The sequence below is a fragment of the Papio anubis genome, chromosome 9 (assembly GCF_008728515.1).
Source record: "Papio anubis isolate 15944 chromosome 9, Panubis1.0, whole genome shotgun sequence".
Lineage (NCBI taxonomy): Eukaryota > Metazoa > Chordata > Mammalia > Primates > Cercopithecidae > Papio > Papio anubis.
Window position 1 is genome coordinate 37,392,255 of NC_044984.1, and position 7,445 is coordinate 37,399,699.

General features: G+C 41.5%; 1 long non-coding RNA gene across 1 annotated transcript; it reads left to right on the forward strand.

The window, feature by feature from the left end:
• The first annotated feature begins 404 nt into the window (after positions 1–404).
• Positions 405–7,194, forward strand: LOC108580955. Its single transcript, XR_002515621.2, has 3 exons — positions 405–1,213; positions 3,671–3,852; positions 6,458–7,194. It is a non-coding gene; the product is annotated as an uncharacterized LOC108580955 (long non-coding RNA).
• Positions 7,195–7,445: the final 251 nt, after the last annotated feature.

Below are 7,445 nucleotides of genomic sequence, written 5' to 3' on the forward strand. Positions count from 1 at the left end.
TTCACTGGAGGCATCTTCTTTAGATTCTTTGCCTGCCTCTTTTTGGTGGTGCCATACTAGGTAGATGCACCTCCACTGTTTCTTTTAGATTTAATAAAGGTATTGGAGGATATTCTTGATGTTTTGTGGTTTTTATTCTGTTTCTTCATTTCCAATATTACTTGGGGATATTTTTTGTCTATGCTGTTCCCTATTCCGCCCCTTTCCAGGGAGTTCTGGGCACAGCATTTTAGAATGTACAGAGGTAAACCAGAATGTGCCTCATCATGCATAATCCACATGCCAAAAGATCTGCAAACCATGTTGGGTGGTGAACATTTGAAGGAAATGAAGGCAATTGCCCAAAGAAATTATGATGTGAAATTATACGGTAAATGATAACTTCCTTAATATGTTTTCTTCCTTAATAAAATGAATTCTCCATTTTAATTAAAGAAAACCCAGATCCTCCAAGCCCTAACCCTGTTCCTTGATATGCAACTTCCTTTAGGTCAGGGATGATCCTCATCATTCACCTGTTGCCACTTCCTCTGTCATATTCATGATTGATAGGAGGACTAATTGATCAAAGCATTCTTTCCTGCTTGAATCTGGATGTGGCTACAGGCAGCCACCACTAATTGATTGGTATTGGTGTTGAAGATGACATTATGTGTAATTCCTACCTTAAAGGTCTCTTGCTAATTAGTGCTGCCAGGAGGATAATTCTGCCCTTTAACACCAAGGGGGCTTCATGATCTATATTTAAATAAGTCTCCTGCAATACCCAGATAACAGTTGAGACAAGACTAGAATATTTATTAAGACTGTAATTAAGTCTAAGTCACTAACAAGGTGGAAATAGAATAATATAAAACTAGATAATCTTGCCCATTCTTCCCTAACCCATCTTTAGCCTGGGATCCTCTAGCAGGATACCTTTTTGTATATCTCCTGGTTTTCCTCCATGAGAAAGAGAGAATTTTAAACTCCTAATCCTTTGGAATAGTTCAGAATCCTCAGGACTTAAAAATTTAGATTCAAGAAAATGAAGTCCCGAGAGAGGAATTGTTCTATTTGTTGCTTTCTGAATTCTAGCTGAATTGCCTGATATTTCTGAAGACTGGCAACAGAATGTTCATGTGACATGACTTTAAGAGAGACCACACTTAACTACAATTCTACTATGACCTCAAAATCCTAACATTCCTTCAGCAGAGCCACACTCTTCAAGGTTATAAATGTTGTCTTTAAATAATTGAATATTTGAAGGTGTTAGTTTATTGCATATTGCTTCCAAGGGTCAGCTAGATCAGTGGGTAGAAATCAGAGGGGGGCCAGACCTGAGTTTAACAGAAGGTTATGTGTTCTACTAATAAGACATGCCCTAATGTTATTAAGCTGCCTTATGTTTTAGTGCTCCTAGTCACTAGGAAGATTTAGACAGTCTGGATTGCCCTGTGCCAGAGATGGAGTTGAGTGGACTCCTTTAGTAGATGGAAAATTGAACTTAATCTCCCTTCCAGCGGGAGACTCTTTGATAAATTAGGCATAGCTACCCTACACGGTACAACAGGAGTATTCGTAAGGAGGTAATCTATAAACCATTTGAACTTTTCTATCCTAACGGTTGCTGGCCAATGCAGGACTGATTATAGGTAATGATGATGCGTCTGTAACTTCTAAGTGGGAAGGTCTTTGAGTGGGATTGAAAAGACAAGGTGATGAAAAAATAATTGTGATAATACGTACTGTTCCAGGTTTTAAGTGAGTATAACATAGTTGTATTATAATATAAAATTGTACAACTTAAAAATACCCATATATGCAATCTATAATTACAAGTTTATGTGTACAACATAATCCATTTCTAAAAGAATTTTTCACATAATTTTGATCTTAAAATTGTAAGATGGAATATTATGTAACTAACATAACACTGCTACAGAAAATATATAATGTTGTGGGGAAATATTCCCACACTATTGAGGAAAAGCAGATCATAAAAATAACATGAAGAATGATTCGATTCTACTTTTGATGGGGAAAAAGTATACACTTATGTTTTTAAATATAGATTAAAGGTGCTTTTAATTTTGTAAGAAAAAGAAGACTGGAAGGATGTACCTAAAAAAGTTTATAATGGATATTATAGGGGAGTAGAATTAAGGGTGACTTTTGTTTCTATTTTAAATGTTTTCTAAAATTTCCAAAGTTCTTAAAATAATCAGACCTTACCTTAGTGGTATCTTAGTTTTATATTTCTGCCATAACAAATCGTTACAAACTTAATAGCTTAAAAAACATGAATGTATTATTTTATGGTTCTACAGGTTAAGAGTCCAGTGCAAATTTCACTGGGTTAAAATAAAGGTGTTCATTAGGTAAAATCAAGTGCTGCATTCCTTTCTGGAGGCATTAGGGGTAAATCAATTTCCTCACCTTTTTCAGTTTGTAGAGGCTGACTGCATTTCTTGGCTCGTGGCCCCCTTCCTTCGTCTTCAAAGGCTGTGAAGTTGCATCTCTCTGACCATTCTTTCATAGACGTATCTCCTCTGACGGGCTTCAACTAGAAAATGTTTTCTGCTTTTGGCATTCTCTTGATTAGTTTGAGTTTACCTAAATAATCTAAGATAACCTCCCCATCTCAAGGTCTGTATCTTTAATCACACTTGCAAAGTCCCTTTTGCCTAGTAAGGCAACACAGTCACAGGATTCGGGGATTATGACATGAATATTTTTCGTAGGGGAATGCATTGTTCTGCTTACCACATGTGGTCAGGAAAAGAAAACATTTTGTAAAAATGTGTTGAATCCCTACTGAATTCATTCTTTCCAATAGAAACAAAGTCATACATGAGGCTATGCTCCAGGCTAGTCGTCAGAGCCTCTGTGACCCATGATAGAGGGGACTTTACTTTTTCAGTGAACTTGTTCAAATGGTCCTGTTAGTGCTCTTACACATCAGTACCTGAAAGAAAGAACAATAACAAGTTCAAATGGTTTATAGATTACCTCTTTGCAAATACACTTATGGTACTGTGTAGATTCACTCTATGTAACTTATCAAAGATTCTCCCTCTGAAAGGGAGATTTAGTTCAATTTTCCACCTAAGAAGGGAGTCCATTCAACTCCATCTCTGGCACAGGGCAATCCAGACTTTGTCTAAATCTTCCCAGTGACTGGGAGCACTCTATAACATAAGGCAGCTTACTAACATTGGTGCATGTCTTATTAGTAGAAAACATATCCTTCTGTTAAACTCCTGTCCGGCTCTACTCTAATTTCTACCCACGGGTCTAGCTGACTGTACCAGGAGAATGTATTCAGAGTTCCCAAGTGGATGCCAAGAACGGAACCCTCCCCCTTTTTTTTCTCAGCCTCTGCTTTACTCTCTTCTTTCTCCCTTATACTTATTTTTGCCTCTCCCTTCTCCTCATATGTTCGGGAATACTGAGTGGAGATTCTGTTTTCAGTCCTTAGGTTGTGATTCCCGTGGCCTGTGGCATGAGTTCAAGTAGGATGGGGGTAGGAAGTAAGGAATAGCTGAGGAATTAGATGAGTTTGAGGGAAGTTAGCTGTGGGACCTCTTTTTTGGTGTCAATCTCCGAGGGTATCCTGGGAGGCTCCCATTTCTCTCCTTTAGTTTTCCCTGTGGCCCAAGTGATTGACTCACCTGCTTCTTTTTAGCTATCTCCACTAGTGTCACTGAAGGCTTCTGTTACGTTAAAAGAAAATCCTTAGCCAAATTAAATTTAATGGAGTTTATTTGAGCAAAGAATGATTTGCCAATTGGGCAGCCTCCAGAGCCCAGGTAGGCTGACAGACTCCAGTGCGCAGCCACGTGGTGGAAGATTTATGGATGGAAAAAGGTAAGTGACATATAGAAAACCGAACTGAGGTACAGAAACAGCCAGATTGGTTACAGCTTGGCATTTGCCTTATTTAAACAAGGTTTGAACAGTTGGCTTCCTTTGATTGGTCAAAACTTGTTGATTGGCACAAGAGGAGGCTGCAGTCTGTTGACATACCCAGTTAAGTTACAGTTCACTATGTACAGAGAAACCTTTACGCAGAACTTAAAATATGTAGGGAGGCACCTTTAGGCTAAACTAAACTTGACTTAACAGTTCTTACTTGCTCACTGTGGAACAAAACAGTTGTTCATACAAGCCAGAGCCTTTCTGGAGTTTTCTGAGGGCTTTTCTATCCAGCAACTGGGGACAGAAAGCTCTCACATGCTTCCTTCTACTTATCTTGTACTCGGGTTATGTAGTCCCCAGGTGCTAGGGAAGGAGCGTTGCACAGAAAGGGCTGCCTCAGAAGCTGGGGCATGGGAAAAGGCTGGTGAGAAGCTCTGCTGTCGGGCCAGGCAGCGGCAGGTGTGAAGGAGAAAGTCTGCTTTCCCCCTGTGGGGTGAGCTTTCCTCCAGCCTAGGCCAGCAGAGTCCCAGTCCCAGGTGGGTGGATCCCAATCCATAGAGCAAGTCTGTCTCCTTACAATGTTCGAAAGATGGTGAGTGTATTGTTTTCTCATGTTCTGAGCTTACTCTGTAGTTAGTTGAGGAAGTGTCTGGAGAAGGCTTTTCGAGGACAAGCCTCAAGTTGTCTTCTTTTTTTGGTATTTAGGGGGAACATTGCCCCTGACTAGGAACTAGGGCTTGCCTCCTGATGATTGTAAGCCAGAAATAAAATCCTAAACCCCTCAACTGACTGAACTGAACAGACCCTCCTCTTGGCCGAGGGGACCCTGGAGAAGCCCCAAAAACGAAATTCCCGGCCATGACAGGAAGGGAGGCTGGACACACCTTGTTGTACTCTTTTGGAGTTTAGGTTAAAATAGAGATCATAAGACTGGCAAAACAGAATCTTTGTGGCAATGGGATACCAAATTACAAAGACGACCTAAGGCCATGCAAGGCAGGGGTTAAGTCACATCCTACACACCATAAAATCTGCCCTCTCCCCTTGTTTTTGAGGCAGACTCTCCCTTTGTCACCCAGGCTGGAGTGCAATGGTGTGATGACAGCTCACTACCGCCTTGACTGCCTGCCTGGGCTCCAGGGATCCTCCCTTTTCAGCCTCCTGAGTAGCTGTGACTACAGGTGTGCACCACCTTGCCAGGCTAATTTTGTATTTTTTGTGAAGTTAGGGTTTTGCCATGTTGCCCAGGCTGGTCTCAAACTCCTGAGCTCAAGTGATCTGCCCACCTCGGCCTCCCAAAGTGCTGGGATTACAGGCGTGAGCCACCACACCTGGCTTTGTATTGATTTATTAATTGGTCTATAATTCCCATCTCCCTAACCCGTATAAAAACAAACTATAACCCGACCACCTTGGGTACACTTTCTCAGGACCTCTTGAGACTGTTCCCTGGGCCATGGTCACTCATACTGGTTCACAGTAAGCCTCTTTAAAATATTTTAAAGTTTGGTTTTTCCATTAACATGACGACGAGGAGGATGACAAGTAGCTGCCATGTGCGAGTGCTTACCATGTTTTAGACTGTGATGAGTGCCTGCCTGAATCTAGTTATATCTCCATGATGATAGTATGACATAAGAACTATTTTATCATTATTATGTGTCAGTGATTTTAAAATAACACAGAAAATATGTAAAGCTCTACACTAAGTTAATGATATATGTAAGCCATGCAAAAATTATTGAGAATAAAATACCCTGAATAAAGCACTGAAGTCACAGAAAGGGCTTAGCTATGATTGTGCTAAGCCTTGGAAAAACAGGTGGAATAAAATCTAGAGTCCTCTTTCCCTCTTTCCCCCCATTTACTCTCTTTGGATGGACCACACTACAGCCACTCTGGTGCTCTGTCTACCCCTCAAACACACCCAGCCTGTTAGAGGCTGAATAGTGCCCTTTTCAGCCTCCTAAAGTCATATGCCCAAGTCCTAAGCCCCAGTACCTCAGAATGTGACTGTATTTGCAAAAGTGGTCTCTACAGAGACGATTAATGTAAAATGAGGTCATTGGGGTGGGCCCTAATCCAATATGACATATACTCAATATGACTATGATATTATGATGTATGTATTTTGGGTTTTGTCCATGATTCTAGGTTCTCAGCTCCTGTAAGCCTTGCTACTTCCTAAGTGACTAGAGCAATAAGAATATCTTTTGTTAAATTATTTGGCCTTTTGTCCTGGGTTCTTGAAACACCCTGGGAACAGCTTCAGAGCAGTGAAGGAGAAAGATTTTTTTTGTTATTTGTAACAAAGCGTTTTCAACCACATCTGAGCTGGTGTGAATGAGGTGATTTTTGGAAACTCAGGGTGGGCAAGTGATGGGGCGCTCATTGCCAGGGGAGAACCAGCCATGTGGTCAGCCCCACACTCCAACCACCCAACCACCCAACCACCAGGGAGGGGAGAGAGGCTCAGGGTTAAGCTGATTACCAATGGCTGATTGATTCAATTAGTCATATCTATGTAACAAAGCTTTCGTTAAAACCCCAAAAGAACTGGCTTGGAAGAGCTTGTGGATAGCTGAGCATGCGAGAGTTTCCAGGAAGATGAACAAGAACACATCCACGAGATGGGAGGGTGGCGCACCCCAACTCCACCTGGACAGAAGCTCCTGGGCTCATGACCCTTCCAGATCTTGCCCTGTGCCTCTCTCTTCATCTGACTGTTTATTTGTATCCTTTAAAATATCCTGTGTAATAAACCAAGTAAGTGTTTCCCTGAGTTCTGTGACCTGCTCTAGCAGCTCGTGGGAGCCCTGATTTATACTTGGTAAGTCAGAAGCGTGGGCAAAATAACGTGGGGCTTGCAATTGTTGTCAGAAGTGGAGGGCAGTCTTGTGCGACTGAGTCCTCAACCTTTGTGATCTGATGTCTCCAGGTAGATATTGTCAGAATTGAGTTGAATTAGAGAACACCCCGCTGTTGTCCTCTGCACAATCACTTGCTTGCTGGTGGGAGAAATCCCCACACATCTGGTGTCACAAGCATGTTGTGAGAGTATAGAGGAAAATGGTTTGCTTTTCCACCCATAGACACATACAGAGGGAAAATGAGGTGAAGACACAAGGAAAAGACAACCATCTATGAGCCAAGGAGAGAGGCCTTAAAAGAAATCAACCTTGCCATCTTGATCTTGGACTTCAAGCCTCCAGAACGGTGAGAAGATAAGTTCTGTTGTTTAGGTCGCCTGTCTGTGGCGTTTGTTATAGTAGCCCTAGCAAAATAATACAAAGCCTTTTTCTGTACTAGGAACTTTGTGCTCTGCATTTTCTGGTTGGAAATCTTTGTTCCCACGTTCATTTCAAATATTCCGCCCTCACAGAGGCTGTCCCCACCAGTCAACTAAAATTATCGCCCCCACTCCCAACAGTCAACCTCTTACCAGCAACCCCTGGCACAGGAGTCTGTTCTGTATTTTTTATACTTCTATTAGCACCTGATATTATTTACTTGTGTTACTCTTTATTTTCTCTTCCCTGATC